Source organism: Nansenia antarctica (assembly GCF_963989245.1).
Source record: "Nansenia antarctica genome assembly, chromosome: 8".
Lineage (NCBI taxonomy): Eukaryota > Metazoa > Chordata > Actinopteri > Argentiniformes > Microstomatidae > Nansenia > Nansenia antarctica.
The window spans coordinates 52513227-52529633 of NC_137678.1; the positions used below are offsets into that span (position 1 = coordinate 52513227).

The 16407-nt window shown below is 46.6% G+C and overlaps 1 pseudogene across 1 annotated transcript; it reads left to right on the top strand.

Moving 5' to 3' along the window:
• Nucleotides 1-507: 507 nt before the first annotated feature.
• Nucleotides 508-16099, top strand: LOC308164391 (myosin-11-like; annotated as a pseudogene). Its single transcript has 25 exons — nt 508-543; nt 1716-1733; nt 2205-2282; nt 2382-2445; nt 2716-2814; nt 3053-3196; nt 3362-3457; nt 4090-4208; nt 4370-4522; nt 7188-7361; nt 7546-7719; nt 7911-8025; nt 9076-9260; nt 9578-9699; nt 9792-9861; nt 10401-10561; nt 11854-11962; nt 12105-12234; nt 12369-12575; nt 12861-12956; nt 13148-13315; nt 13545-13673; nt 14091-14181; nt 14433-14556; nt 15848-16099. The product of its transcript is annotated as a myosin-11-like (transcript).
• Nucleotides 16100-16407: the final 308 nt, after the last annotated feature.

Sequence of the window (16407 nt, forward strand, 5' to 3'; positions counted from 1 at the left end):
GTTCAGGGCCTGAACGGCCCTGTGGTAGAAGCTGTTCTTCAGTCTGTTTGTCCTTGCGGCCAGGGTCCTGAACCGCCTTTTCGAGGGCAGCCGGGTAAAGTGTTCGTACCCAGGGTGGGTTGGGTCCCTGGAGATCTTGGAGGCCTTCCTGAGACAGCGTGTGTTGTACAGCTCTTCCAGAGAGGGGAGGGGGGCGCCGGTGATCTTCTGTGCTGTTCTCACGACTCTCTGTAGCGCATTTCTCTCCGCGGTAGTGCAGCTGGAGAACCAGTTGCAGATGCCGTAGGTGAGGATGCTCTCCACTGCGCCGCGGTAGAAGGTCACCAGTATCTCCTGCTTGCTGTGTTCCTTCCTGAGGACTCTCAGGATGTATAGCCGCTGTTGTGCCTTCTTGATGGCAACACTGGTGGAGCGGGACATCGGTTCCTCAATAAACAAGCCTTCTTGATGGCAACGCTGGTGGAGCGGGACATCGGTTCCTCAATAAACAAGCCATGAGTAACGTTCATGTTAAAACCATGTCCACGATTCTCGTTCATTCAGGTGGGTTAAACAAACTGTATAAATGCCATTTACATAATGTTGGTTCAAATGTAACATATTAATGAACAAGTTCATGTCATGTTCTGTCAGTACAAACATGTTCTAATGTTATTTTAGTGAGTTCGCTAGTTAGCGAACATTAAAGATTACAAGAGCTAGTTTACGTATGTCAACAATGTCTCTATTCTCAATAATTTCAGTAATAATTGTACCAAATTGGGGCCAGTAACACTGACTTGTGTGTGAGTAAGTTATATGTGTGTGCAAGCATGTTTTTGATATTATCAATCGTCTCACTTTTACTAGTTGAGCTGGTAAAACAAATATGCCAGGGGAAAAAAGGAAAATGGACATAAAGACCTCTTTTGGTCAAAGGGCAGCAGAGACAGGGACAGGGACACAGGTGAGGTCTAAACAGGTGACAGGGACACAGGTGAGGTCTAATCTAGCGTTTTAACAGTGCAGTTCGTTTAGAGTTGAGAATAGCTAAATCTGTTATGTTTTGTTTCTAAGGAGATTGAACCAGTCTGCCTGCTAGGAAAGATGTAGGCTACTACCTGCATACTGTAGTTGTCTCTTTTATTCATCACCTTAATGTCATATAAGTAAATTGTATAGAAACAACTCACCAAAATTGACTATTGCACAACTGTTTTGAAAAAAAATCCACCGAGGGGGGGAACCCCCCTTCAACCCCCCCACTCAGACCTTGCCATACCTTGGCCTTTGCTGAAATGACACCACTGGTCTCATAGCCTATTGGAAATGTATTGCGTGTGTGTGAATGAGCACTTTTGTGAGCCCGCATGTATGATGTGGCTCTTTCTGGTACCCCAACAATTTTTTGTGGCTCTTAGTCTCCGACTGGTTGGCCACCCCTGTTCCAGAGCGTGGGTGCAGCAGCCGCAGAAGCTCTGTCTCCCCTGGTTTTTAGCCTAGTTCTAGGCACCACCAGCAGTAGCTGATCTGCTCATCTAAGGGATCTGGAGGGGGTGTGGCGGAAGAGAAGAAGGCCCCTACTCAGTTTCATATCCCCTTTGGTGGACTCCCATGCAGGCTGAAAATAATGGGAGAAATGACAATGGAAATAAAAGGTGTACTTGTTAGACAATACCCTCTAGTGGCCGTTTATTATAACCATATTGTAATATTATGCTCCCTTATAACAACAGGCAGGATCCTTAGCTTATGTGAGTATAAAGAGACTGTGTTGTCTTTCCTGTCTTTATCAGTTGCGTGCGAGCCTGTCTTCTCCCTAGATTAGATCCATTTTGATAATCAATCTCTCCTCTCCTGACCTGAAGCATGCTAACACTCGTACAAGTTAAAAGTAGCTGCCTGTCCGAATAGAGAATGCACAGTGTTTGAAACATCAAGGTTATCTCAGGATGTTCATCACCTCCACGTTGGGGGCTCTGTGAGTTGTTTTAGTTCTTTGCATGATTCACTCTTGAAATTCCTGCACTCTTTTCTGACTGTAAGCATGCTTTTTTGAAAGTGTGTAAATGTTGCGCCATTCATCGTCATACGCTTTAATGTAGACCATATAATTGCATTGATTTGGCGCTTTTTAGTTTGTTATTGTGTAAATAATATGCACTGGAAAGATAACAGAGAATAAGGTATGTAGTTTATAATAACTTCCCTGTGTTGACCGGTAGGGGGAGCTAGAGAAGCAGCTCCTGCAGGCCAACCCCATTCTGGAGGCCTTTGGAAACGCCCAAAACTCCTCACGATTCGTAATTCAACTCACTCCTCTGGAATCATTCCATCCTTAGTTATCAGAGTACAGACTGCAATTGTAGTCATATTTTCTCATACAATCTTTCTCTCTGCAGGGAAAGTTCATAAAGCTCAACTTTGATGTGACAGGGTGCATGGTCGGAGCCTTCATCGATACTTGTATCCTCTGTCAAATGTTGTGGGTGAGAAATGAATACAGATGGGGTGGAGGTATAACCTACCATTCAATTGTAGTGTAGTGTCATGTATGTAAGGGTCTATGCTGTCAACTATGCTTTCTTACCATTCTAACACCACCATTCAGTCCAACCACCAATATATACATTGTTATAATGCAGTGTGGGATTCAGACTTGTCATATTGGAGAGTGAAGTCCAGCAGTTGTTTCTTCACTACAGAGTTTCTCTTTAACCCTTCACTTACCATCAGACCTGCTGGAGAAGTCTCGTTGTATCCGCCAGGCAAAGATCGAACGAGCCTTCCACATCTTCTACTACATGGTGGCTGGAGCCAAAGACAAAATGCGTGGTGAGGAGTGGGACAGGAGTTTCTCACTGAGAGAGTCAGCAGTTAGTCCTGTCAAAAGATTAGAGTCAGATCATCTTTAGATAAACAACAAACTGATGGAATACCTCACTTGAAATGATAAGACTTCAGTTCCAATGACTTATTATCAGTTTTCTTTCTGCACATAAGAACATGTACATGAAACAGGAATCTGCGAACTCCTATATTATACGATAAACTGTTCCCTGTGTCTCTGTAGAGGACCTGTTGCTCGAGGGCTTCGGTAGCTACCGCTTTCTAGTGGCAGGCCACGTGGAAGTGCCAGGACAGGAGGACGACGAGATGTTCGAGGAGACGCTGCTGGCCATGGAGATCATGGGCTTCACCGAGGAAGAGAGGCTAGGTATAGAGAGCTCTCTTTCTCATTCTCTGTCTGTCTCTCTGTCTGTCTCTCTCTCTGTCTCTCTCTCTGTCTCTCTCTCTCTTTCTGTTCTCTTTCTTTCAGTGTATTTTTGTTTTTATTGATCTCTTTCTCACTCTGTCGGGGGGGACATCCCCCTTTTTGTAGGGATGATGAAGGTGGTGTCCACTGTGCTTCAGCTGGGAAACATCCAGTTCAAGAAGGAGAGGAACCAGGAGCAGGCTACTATGCCCGACAACACAGGTATAGTACACAGGTATAACACAGGTAACAACACAGGTATAACACAGGTAACAACACAGGAATAACACAGGTAACAACACAGGTAACAACACAGGTATAACACAGGTAACAACACAGGTATAACACAGGTATAACACAGGTAACAACACAGGTATAACACCGGTATAACACAGGTATAACACAGGTAACAACACAGGTAACAACACAGGTATAACACAGGTAACAACACAGGTATAACACAGGTATAACACAGGTATAACACAGGTATAACACAACAACACAGGTATAACACAGGTAACGTAACAATACCAGAGGTTATTTATGGCCTGATGACAATAACGTGCAATTATAATATCGTAAATGATAATAAAACAGGTATCGCAGTAGAAAGGTAACACATGTAACTGTAAGATAAGACATGACACACAGGCAAATATGGTCTGAGGATTCAAGTACTGTAACAAATAACACAAGTAAGAACAGGACATAGGTTACTGACATCAGAGCAACACACTAAGATTGTTGGCTTTGATTCAGAGACTTTTTTTTATGTATACATTGTCATTATGGCATCTAATCATACTTTGTATCCCTCCTCTCTCTCTCTCTCTCTCTCTCTCCCCTCTCTCCAGCGGCTCAGACGGTGTGCCACCTGCAGGGCATCAACGTGACAGACTTCACCCGTGCCATCCTCACCCCGCGCATCAAGGTGGGCAGAGAGGTGGTACAGAAGGCCCAGACCAAAGAGCAGGTAAGCAGAAGACCCTACTAGGTTCTGCTACTAGAGAGTTAGAGAGTTTTATATGTATGTATTTTATATTTCTACATTCATTTTGCAATTCTTATCATATCTCAGTCAAGCAAATCTTTCTTTTTCTCCCCCCCCCCTCCCCTCCTCCCTCTTTCCCACAGGCTGACTTTGCCATCGAGGCCCTGGCCAAGGCCATGTACGAGCGGCTGTTCCGTTGGATCCTGCTGAGGGTGAACAAGACCCTGGACAAGTCCAAGCGCCAGGGTTCCACCTTCCTGGGCATCCTGGACATCGCTGGCTTTGAGATCTTTGAGGTGAGAGGGGGGCAGCCGCAGCCCTCTAAGACCGGGATCACCAAACCTCTACTCTAACCTCTAAGGTGTTATTCAAATCAAATCAAATCAAATTTGATTTGTATAGCGCATTTCTTACAAGATGCAACTCAATGCGCTTCACACAATGAAAATGTTCAGTCAATCAGTCAATCAATCAATCAATACTGACAGAGCCGCGAGCAGGCAAAAGTACAAACCTGTACAATATGTAGCCAGGAAAAATTCCCTTGCAGCCCTCTACCAATAGAGCGACTACTAGCCAGTTTGCCTACCAGTACCCAGCGGTGGGCCCCCACACCCCCCACGGGGAGCCCCCGCCGCCCCACGCACCCAGCCCGCCCCACCACCAACACACCCGGCCCAGCCAAGCAAGCACAGACCCAAGGGGCCCCGCACAAGGACGGCCAAGCAGGTGCCCGGCGGCGGAACAGACCAGGCACACGGGGAAGCCGGGGGCCCCCAAGGGGAGGCCAAGGACCACCGGCACAAAGCAAGCAAGCAAGGGCAAAAACCTGTACACCATGTATCCAGGAAAAATTCCTTGCATATTATCGGCGTACACACTGTCCATAAATGTAGTGTTATATTTGCATCGTTCTGCATCCAGCATGGTCACAGGTCCTGCCAAAAGAGAATCTTAAGCACAGTTATGATGCAACAACACAATAAAGATGACAGCAATACAACCTGATGGTGGTCCTGGTACACCCTTGTACCGGTTCCAGTACTGCTCTAGGTGCTATTGGGAGCTGACAGTGCCTCATCAGCACCCGGGTCCATTTTCCTGTCAACACAAATCTCAAAACACGAGTATGGTGTAATGGCCTAGTGATCCTAGTTCTATAATGTCCAATGTCTCCCTTAGTATCAAAAGGCGACATTGAATAAGTAGGTTTTGAGGTCACGCTTAAGTTTTAGACAACCTCAGGCCCTCAGGTAGGGTGTTCCACAATCTAGGAGCATATATGCTAAAAGCTGATCCTCCAAATCTCTTTGTCCTAGCCTCTGGCACTATTAAAAGTTCCGTGCCACTAGACCGTAGGGGTCTAGCTGGTGTGTATCTTATGAGCATGTCCACCATGTAATTGGGTGCATCACAGTGGAGTGATTTATAAACTAGTAAAAGGATCTTAAAGTCTATTCTATGACTGACAGGGAGCCAGTGTAGTGATCTCAAGACAGGTGTGATGTGCGCTCTTCGTTTGGTCCTAGTAAGGACACGAGCAGCAGCATTTTGAACCATTTGTAGTCTATTAATCATTTTTTTGGGGAGACCTGTCAGGAGGAGAGCATTACAGTAATCTAGCCTACTAGTAACAAACGCATGCATTAATTTTTCAGTGTCTGCCTGGGAGAGAAATGATTGTACCTTAGTGATGTTTCTTAGATGGTAGAAGGATGTTTTAATAGTATTATTAATATGAGTTTCAAAATTTAGATCTGGGTCAATTATGACACCAAGATTCCTGGCCTGACACTTAGTGTTAAGAGCTAGTGTTTTCAAGTGTGCAGATAATTTCTCTCTCCCAGTTTTCTCGCCAATGATCAATACCTCAGTTTTTTCTTGATTGAGTTGGAGAAAGTTTTGTGTCATCCAAATATTAATATCGGCAATACAATCTATCAGGTGGTCGATCATCTTGTAGTCGTTGGGAGTTACTGAGATATAAAGCTGAGTGTCGTCAGCATAGCTGTGGTAGTTAACGCTATGCTTCTTGATAACAGAACTGAGGGGTAGCATGTATAGGCTAAAAAGCAACGGTCCTAAAATGGACCCCTGGGGAACTCCACAGGTTGTGCTATAATTTTTTGACTTATGGTCACCAAGGGCTACAAAGTAGTCTCGGTCAGCCAGGTAAGTCCTGAACCAGTTTAAGACCGGACCTGAGAGGCCAACCCAGTTTTCAAGTCTCTCAATAAGTATGGAATGGTCTACCGTATCAAAGGCTGCACTTAAGTCTAAGAGTACAAGAATCTAGAGTTTTTTCGAGTCTGCATTTATCCTAAGGTCATTAGTTACCTTAAGCAAAGCGGTTTCTGTGCTGTGGTATGATCGGAAACCTGACTGAAGTGGGTCATACCTATTATTTAAGACTAAAAATTCATGAAGCTGTCTATACGCTGCCTTTTCTAAAATTTTGCTTAGAAAAGTGAGATTGGATATTGGTCTACAGTTTTTGGGATCAGAAGGATCTAGGTTACTTTTCTTCAGGGTGGGTCTAACCAGGGCAGTTTTAAGCGCCGCTGGAAATATCCCTTTAAGTAGGGAGTGATTTACAATGCCTAGTATGTCATCAGACACAGATTCAAAAATGTCCTTAAAAAAGGTGGTAGGAATAGGGTCAAGAGGACACGTAGACGGTTTAAGCTGTGACACAATTTTACCTAATGTTTCCGTACTAATCATGGTGAACATGCTCATAGTCATGTTCTGTGGTGGCGGATCTGTAGTGCTACACAAACCTAGTCTTTCCTGAGTAATACACATTCTAATATTTGTTATCTTATCCCTGAAGTGGGCTGCAAATTCCTCGCATTTGGTGACAGAGGCTGCGCCGTCTAGAGTTCTAGGAGCAGGGTTTACAAGGCAATCAATTGTTATTGAACTCTACTTTATGTTAACATCCATATTTTCTTGCCGTAGGACAACTCCTTTGAGCAGCTGTGCATCAACTACACCAACGAGAGACTGCAGCAGCTGTTCAACCACACCATGTTCGTCCTGAAGCAGGAGGAGTACAAGAGGGAGGGCATCGAGTGGAGCTTCATCGACTTTGGCCTGGACCTGCAGCCCTGCATTGAGCTCATTGAGAAACCGGTCAGAACTGGGTCATAATTACACACACACACACACACACACACACACACACACACACACATACACACGTTCATGAACACACTCAAGCAAACACATAAACACAGATTACCCCATATCTAAACATCACATCAATGCAACATAACTTAATTTAGCACAAAATCCTAATTTCATTTATTTCCCATAGAATAACCCTCCTGGTATCCTGGCTCTGCTGGATGAGGAGTGCTGGTTCCCCAAGGCCACAGATCTGTCCTTTGTTGAGAAGCTGATGAATACCCATGTGAGCCACTGCAAGTTCTCCAATCCCAAATCACTCAAGGACAAGATCGCGTTCTCTGTACTGCACTACGCTGGCAAGGTGAGACACACCTTGAGTAAAATCGACATATCTTTGTCTTCGACAATGCTCCAAAACCGGGTCTCTTCCTTCTCATGGTTCTAAGTACCCATACCTAATTAGGAACCAGACTGAAGTAAGCTTGCTTTCACTTCTACTGTGTACAATGTGACTTACCAGTTCACCAGTTGGTCATTGCCATGTATCTCTAGGTGGACTATGATGGAGCCAACTGGCTGACTAAGAACATGGACCCTCTGAATGACAACGTGACAACTCTGCTCAACAACTCCTCCAGCCTCTTCATACAGGACCTCTGGAAGGATGGTGAGTCCGAGTCGTCTTGCCAACACAACTGTAATGTTACTCAACTGTAACAGGGGTAGCAACTTCATTATGATCAGAATCAGAATCAGAATCAGAATCAGAATCAGAATCAGAATCAGAATCAGAATCAGAAGACTTTTATTGCCATGACATGTAAACATGTTAGGAATTTGGTTTGGTACCATGGAGCACGGTTTACAGAAGTACAGGTGCAAGACAGGACAAGACAGTGCAAACCAACATCAAAGTGCAAGAGTCATAATTAATATAAATATAAAGTGCAGAGATCAAGTGTTCAAGTGTTCATATCCAGACAGTGCAAAGCTCTCTGGGTGGGGGTGGAGGGAGGGTAGATAGATAGGGGTCAGGGACCAGTTCTGTAAATATCAACATCAAGTGGGTCATGACAATCATTCTAAAAAAATGTTTAAACTCTGTATACAGTATGATTACAATTATGGCTTAAAACCCTATTGTTGCAGTCTTTGATATAAACCCAGACACGGCAGCTATATTTTGTAGATGTTTGACAACAGAGACTGCTTAGACCAGGGGTGGGCAATACATTTTCACAATGGGCCACATGAGAAACCGGGACTATTGTGGAGGGCCGGACCAGTAGGCTGAACTTAATTCTGCTCAATATTACTTTATACTTTAATAGCGCTTTATAAAAACCAGTAATGATATGGTTTTGACTAGCTGCTACTGGTAAGAATACATGTTACGATAAGGCTATGAAAATGTGGAGTAGGTCAAATATAGAAGAGCAGACTTTTATTCTGAAATATTTTTTTTCAGACTTTTATTCTTTAAAAAAAAAAGCAGACTTTAATTCAGAAATAATCTTTTTCTGACTTTTATTCTGAAATATGTTTTTTCAGACTTTTAGTCAGAAAAAAAAATCTGACTTTTATTCTGAAATATGTTTTTTCAGACTTTTATTCTGGAGAAAAAAAATCGGACATTTATTCGGAAATAAACACAGATTAGAGATAATAAGTTACGAGAACCTTCCTTCTCTCATTCATTTCTTCCACCCTCTCTCAGTGGACCATGTGGTAGGCCTGGAGACCATCAACAAGATGTCAGAGAGCTCCATGCCCAATGCCACCAAGTCTAAGAAGGGCATGTTCCGCACAGTGGGCCAGCTGTACAAGGAGTCCTTGGGCAACAGCCTCAACAACACCCAGCCCAACTTCATACGCTGCATCATCCCCAACCACAAGAAGATGGTAGGTGACCGTTCCACAGACTTTTTGATATTATTGGGGTATCGTTACCCCCTTCTCCTACTCCCTTTTCTTTTTTCTTTTTTTTAACACAATGACTTACCCGCCTAAACAAAGGGTAAAAAAAAACAAAAAAACAATCATGGGTTGCAATAGATTCTAATAGGACTGTGTACAACTTAAGGTAGCACCTCTATGAAATAGCCACTGTTTTGTACCCAATGAATTTGTGCTTGTAGCACTGCTTTTAGGGGATCATTTTGATTGTCTCAGTTCCGGTAATCAGTCAACTGCTCGACCTCTGCCTTCCCTGCGTGTAGGCCGGGAAGCTGGATGCCAACCTGGTCCTGGAGCAGCTACGGTGTAACGGGGTTCTGGAGGGGATCCGCATCTGCAGACAGGGGTTCCCCAACCGCATCGTGTTCCAGGAGTTCCGCCAACGGTGAGAAACAGAACCATGAAGAACCGTTGTTGTGTTTGTGTGTCTGAATCCTATTAGAGATGGACGTTGCACTCTTCTCTCTCTGGTCACAGCTATGAGATCCTGGCCGCCAACATCATCCCTAAAGGCTTCATGGACGGAAAACAGGCTTGCTGTCTGATGGTGAGTTGAATGATCGGTACACACACATCCATATCAACCATAGTTGATTGGCTAGTTCATTGTTTCTCCAGTACTCCAGTGTTCACATGTGTACAATGTGACATACCGCCAAGGGTCTTTGACTTCCTCAGGACTGTTTGAAGATAATAACTTCTTAACTATGTGGATAGGTCATCCCTCTCCTCCTCTCCCCCCAGGTGAAGCACCTGGACCTGGACCCTAACCTGTTCATCCCTCTCCTCCTCTCCCCCCAGGTGAAGCACCTGGACCTGGACCCTAACCTGTTCATCCCTCTCCTCCTCTCCCCCCAGGTGAAGCACCTGGACCTGGACCCTAACCTGTTCATCCCTCTCCTCCTCTCCCCCCAGGTGAAGCACCTGGACCTGGACCCTAACCTGTTCATCCCTCTCCTCCTCTCCCCCCAGGTGAAGCACCTGGACCTGGACCCTAACCTGTTCATCCCTCTCCTCCTCTCCCCCCAGGTGAAGCACCTGGACCTGGACCCTAACCTGTTCATCCCTCTCCTCCTCTCCCCCCAGGTGAAGCACCTGGACCTGGACCCTAACCTGTTCCGTATCGGCCGGAGTAAGATGTTCTTCAGGACCGGGGTCCTGGCGCAGCTGGAGGAGGAGAGGGACCTCAAACTCACTGTGGTCATCATTGCCTTCCAGGCGCAGGCCAGAAGCTTCCTCGCACGCAAGTAAGACACACACATGCCAGAAGCTTCCTCGCACGCAAGTAAGACACACACATGCCAGAAGCTTCCTCGCACGCAAGTAAGACAGACACATGCCAGAAGCTTCCTCGCACGCAAGTAAGACACACACATGCCAGAAGCTTCCTCGCACGCAAGTAAGACACACACATGCCAGAAGCTTCCTCGCACGCAAGTAAGACACACACATGCCAGAAGCTTCCTCGCACGCAAGTAAGACACACACATGCCAGAAGCTTCCTCGCACGCAAGTAAGACACACACATGCCAGAAGCTTCCTCGCACGCAAGTAAGACACACACATGCCAGAAGCTTCCTCGCACGCAAGTAAGACACACACATGCCAGAAGCTTCCTCGCACGCAAGTAAGACACACACATGCCAGAAGCTTCCTCGCACGCAAGTAAGACACACACATGCCAGAAGCTTCCTCGCACGCAAGTAAGACACACACATGCCAGAAGCTTCCTCGCACGCAAGTAAGACACACACATGCCAGAAGCTTCCTCGCACGCAAGTAAGACACACACATGCCAGAAGCTTCCTCGCACGCAAGTAAGACACACACATGCCAGAAGCTTCCTCGCACGCAAGTAAGACACACACATGCCAGAAGCTTCCTCGCACGCAAGTAAGACACACACATGCCAGAAGCTTCCTCGCACGCAAGTAAGACACACACATGCCAGAAGCTTCCTCGCACGCAAGTAAGACACACACATGCCAGAAGCTTCCTCGCACGCAAGTAAGACACACACATGCCAGAAGCTTCCTCGCACGCAAGTAAGACACACACATGCCAGAAGCTTCCTCGCACGCAAGTAAGACACACACATGCCAGAAGCTTCCTCGCACGCAAGTAAGACACACACATGCCAGAAGCTTCCTCGCACGCAAGTAAGACACACACATGCTAGCACACACACACACACACACACACACGCACACGCACACACACACACACACTCACTCACACACACACACACACACACACGCACACGCACACACACACTCACTCACACAAAAATGAACACTCACACTCTCTTTGGGATACATACAAAAACAGATACAGAGAGTCATAAATGCAAAGGTATTGAGCTGCACAGATACACACAGACACTCAAGTGTGCACGCACACACACACACACACACGCACACACACGCGCACACACACACACACACACACACACACACACGACTTCATTTCTCTTTAATTTACATCGTTTTATGTCCAGAGTTTAAGTAAACCATGACCTGTTTTTGTCTTCTTCCCATAGGGCCTTCGCCAAGAGACAGCAGCAGCTGACTGCTATGAAGGTGATCCAGAGGAACTGTGCTTGCTACCTCATACTCAGGAACTGGCAGTGGTGGAGACTCTTTACCAAGGTACACACTCACGCACGCTAAAAACATCATTTGATAGCAAAACGTTTAGCGAACTGAACGTTCTCCAGATTGATAGTGATGACAGTGTTAACCCAGTTATTATTTACATTTTGATTGGTCTTCTTATCTATCCATCCTCCAGGTGAAGCCCTTGCTCCAAGTTACCCGACAGGAAGAGGAAATGGGTCAGAAGGATGAGGAGCTGAAGGAGGCCATAGATGGCTCAGAAATCCCAGACGGAGCTGAAGGAGATCTCCCAGAAACACACACAGGTGAGGCTGACACAGGTACATATGCGCGCACACACACACACACACACACACACACACACACACACACACACACACACACACATTCACACAGAGGTGAGACTGACACCCTTTCTCCTTTACCTCTCTGTGTGTAGTTGGTAGAGGAACGAGCCCAGCTCCAGGAGAAACTCCACGCTGAGACAGAGCTGTATGTGGAAGCGGAGGAGATGAGAGTGAGACTGGAGGCCAAGAAGCAGGAGCTGGAGGAGGTGCTGCACGAGATGGAGACCCGGCTGGAGGAAGAGGAGGATCGTAGCCAGAACCTGCTGCTGGAGAGGAAGGATATGCAGCAGCAGCTACAGGTGGGCAGAACCAAAATGGCCGACCTCCTCCGCCGTCTCTCACGATAGTTACAGATTGTTAGAGCCAAAATGGCCGACCTCTTCCACTGTCTGTCAGGTGGGAACGAGATGTAAAAGCCAACATAGCGGTCTGTGATGTCTGCCATAAAACTAGACGTAGAAGTTACATTTAGACGTAGAAGTTAAATTTGTTAAGCATAATATGCACTATATAAGCTTTACATGGTAGCAATCAAATAGCATAAGTTACATAACCCTGCTGTCATTCTGTGACTCCCCCCTCAGGACATGGAATCCCATCTGGCTGAGGAGGAGGACTGTCGTCAGAAGCTGCAGCTGGAGAAGGTGACCGTGGAGGGGAAGATCAAGAAACTAGAAACGGTTTCGATTTCGGCAGTTGGTAACATTTTATAAGCGCGAGAATGTTTCCATTTCAATCAGATTCAAAAATGACTTCTCTTCCTCTCTCTTTCTCTGTCCTCCTTCCTTCCCCTCTCACTACCCCTCACCCGACACCGTCACTCTCTCTCTCTCTATCTCGTCCCCCTCCCTTCCTCTCCCCCTCCTCCCTCCCTCAGGTGCGTGAGTTGGAGACAGAGCTGGAGGATGAGAAGAAGCAGAGGGCCCAGGCCTCAGCAGGGAAGAAGAAGCTGGAGGGGGAGCTGCAGGAACTGGAAGACCAGGTGGAGGCCACCAGCAGGGGGCGCGATGAGGCCGTCAAGCAGCTCCGCAAGATCCAGGTAATAATAATAATAATAATTCATTAAATTTATATAGCGCTTTTCCGAGGCTCAAAGACGCTGGACAGGCAAGAGCAGAAGAAGAGCACACAGACCTCACCTTTAATACTCCATCTATAGCACTCTCATTTAACATGAGGTATGTGCCACTGATAGATCAGCTGACCCCAGTGCCATCATAAAGAGAAATCTAGCCTTGATTGACTCCCCGTCTCCTCATCCCTCCCAGGCCCAGATGAAGGACATGCAGAGAGAGCTGGAGGACTCACGTGCAACCCAGAAGGAGGTGCTCTCCTCGGCCAGAGAGTCAGAGAGGAGGGCCAAGAGCATGGAGGCTGACGTCATGCAGCTCCAGGAGGTACTGTAGGCCCACTGATGATGGACACACAGGGCCGAATTTAATTTAAACCCCTACAGTGATCACAGATCTGAAATGGAATATGATCAATGATTCACTTAGCCTATTGGATGATTCAGTAAAGCCATAACTACAGTTGAAATCAAAGATCTACGATTTTCTTCTATGTACACAAAAGGCAAAGCTCGAATTGTGTTCACAAATCTTTCAATCTGTGTTTGTGAGCACTTCTCCTTTGCAGAGATAATCCATCTACCTGACAGGTGTGGCGTGTCAAGATGCTGCTTAGACAGCATGATTATTGCACAGGTATGCCTTAGGCTGATCACAATAAAAGGCCAGTGTATATTACCCACAGGCTACCTTTCTAGTATTTTCAGATCAAGGAAACATCCCCTCTCTCTCTCCCTCCTCTAGGATCTGGCTGCGGCTGAGAGGGCTCGTAAGCAGGCTGAGACAGAGAGAGAGACGAGCTGTCTGAGGACCTGGCCAACAACTCCTCTGGGAAGTGAGTCGCACCAGTGAAACACAGTAGTTGGCTTTAAGTCAGCCAGCAGCCCAGCACAACCTGGATATGGATATTTTCATGTGAATATATTCATGTAGGCTGGTAACTGAGTACAATATAGAAAGAAGATATTCCATGAAAATAATACAGTACACATTGCACAATTTTCCCTTTACCTGAGTCAATATATAGCATGTCATGTTCCTTTCTCCCTCTTCCTCCACTCCTCTCTGCCTCTGCTGTGCTCTCAGGTCTGCTCTGTCAGATGAGAAGCGTCGTCTGGAGGCTAAGATCATCCAGCTGGAGGAGGAGCTGGAGGAGGAGCAGGCCAACATGGAGACACTCAACGACCGCCTGAGGAGGAGCCAGCAGCAGGTAGGGAAGTGTAGGCAGGGCTCATGGAAGTAGGGAAGTGTTCACTAGGCAGGGCTCATGGAAGTAGGGAGAGTGTTCACTAGGCAGGGCTCATGGAAGTAGGGAAGTGTTCACTAGGCAGGGCTCATGGAAGTAGGGAAGTGTTCACTAGGCAGGGCTCATGGAAGTAGGGAAGTGTTCACTAGGCAGGGCTCATGGAAGTAGGGAAGTGTTCTCTAGGCAGGGCTCATGGAAGTAGGGAAGTGTTCTCTAGGCAGGGCTCATGGAAGTAGGGAAGTGTTCACTAGGCAGGGCTCATGGAAGTAGGGAAGTGTTCACTAGGCAGGGCTCATGGAAGTAGAGAGAGTGTTCTCTAGGCAGGGCTCATGGAAGTAGGGAAGTGTTCACTAGGCAGGGCTCATGGAAGTAGGGAAGTGTTCACTAGGCAGGGCTCATGGAAGTAGGGAAGTGTTCACTAGGCAGGGCTCATGGAAGTAGGGAAGTGTTCACTAGGCAGGGCTCATGGAAGTAGGGAGAGTGTTCACTAGGCAGGGCTCATGGAAGTAGAGAGAGTGTTCACTAGGCAGGGCTCATGGAAGTAGGGAGAGTGTTCACTAGGCAGGGCTCATGGAAGTAGTCAAATACATGCTCACATCCAGTCATCCGCTCACTGCTCTCCATCAAAAAGGGCACATCCATCAATAATATTACATAATAACTGCTCTGATTAGATTGCTTAGATTGTTTAATACATCAACGGGGGGGAAAGCGAGATGAACGCCGACATGTGTTAAAGGGAGCAAGACGCGAATCTACCGGCATTTGACTGCCGCTGGACTGAGGAACAGCATAGACACAGCACATCGCCATAATAGCGATTTTTTTGTTATGCATTAAACTAAGATAATACGATGGTTAGCATCATTTTTCTAATCTTTATTAATAAGTTATTACAGAAACAGTAAGTGACATTTTCTTAGAGCGAAATCTGTTGTGGTATTTAAAGATGGCGGTTAGCGAAGAAATCTATGAACATGGGATGACGATTTCCATTGACCAATCAACGGTGTGCAGCGTTACACGCAGCCTGGCAAAAAAGTACCTTTCGCTACCCATCCCGAACAAGAACTATTTTAGTTCTTGTTCGGCACGGGTACCAGAAATGGCACGGGTACTTTTGGCAGTGGAAAAAGGATAATAAACCGGGCCAGCCCGGGCTGACCTGGGCTGGCCCTGTAGTGGAAAAGCGCCACTATAGTGAACTGCCTCACCTGTGCGCCTCTCTAACTCTTCCCCTCAACCCGTGTGTCAGGTGGACCAGCTGAGCGGGGAGCTCCAGGCGGAGCGTTCCTCCTCCCAGACCAGAGAGGGTGCCAGGCAGCAGCTGGAGAGGCAGAACAAGGACATGAAGGCCAAGCTGCAGGAGATAGAGGGCCAGGGCAGGTCCAAGTTCAAGTCCTCCATCACTGCCCTGGAGGCCAAGCTGCACCAGCTGGAGGAGCAGCTGGAGCTGGAGAACAGGTGTGGGGGAGCCGAGGACGCTGGGAAATGTAGTCCATACTGAGAGAAGAGCATCCATGTACTGTAGCTACAGTATAGAGAATAGGGTGAGAGTGTGTTTTCAGGAGGACTAGGGAAACCGGAACCGCGAGGTGTCCTCCCTCAGGGGCAAACTCAGGTACTGGAGAGGGACACCTCAACTTGTATTTGTGACGACAGCTGGTGAAACAAGCGGGAACAAGTCGGCAACCAATCAAATTGTTCGACCAATTGACTTTTATTCGGAAAAGTGTAAATAAATGTCAACGTTGGTGAAAATCAATGACACCCTGACTAGTCGGTGTGTAATCCCCACTACTCTATACCAACTAG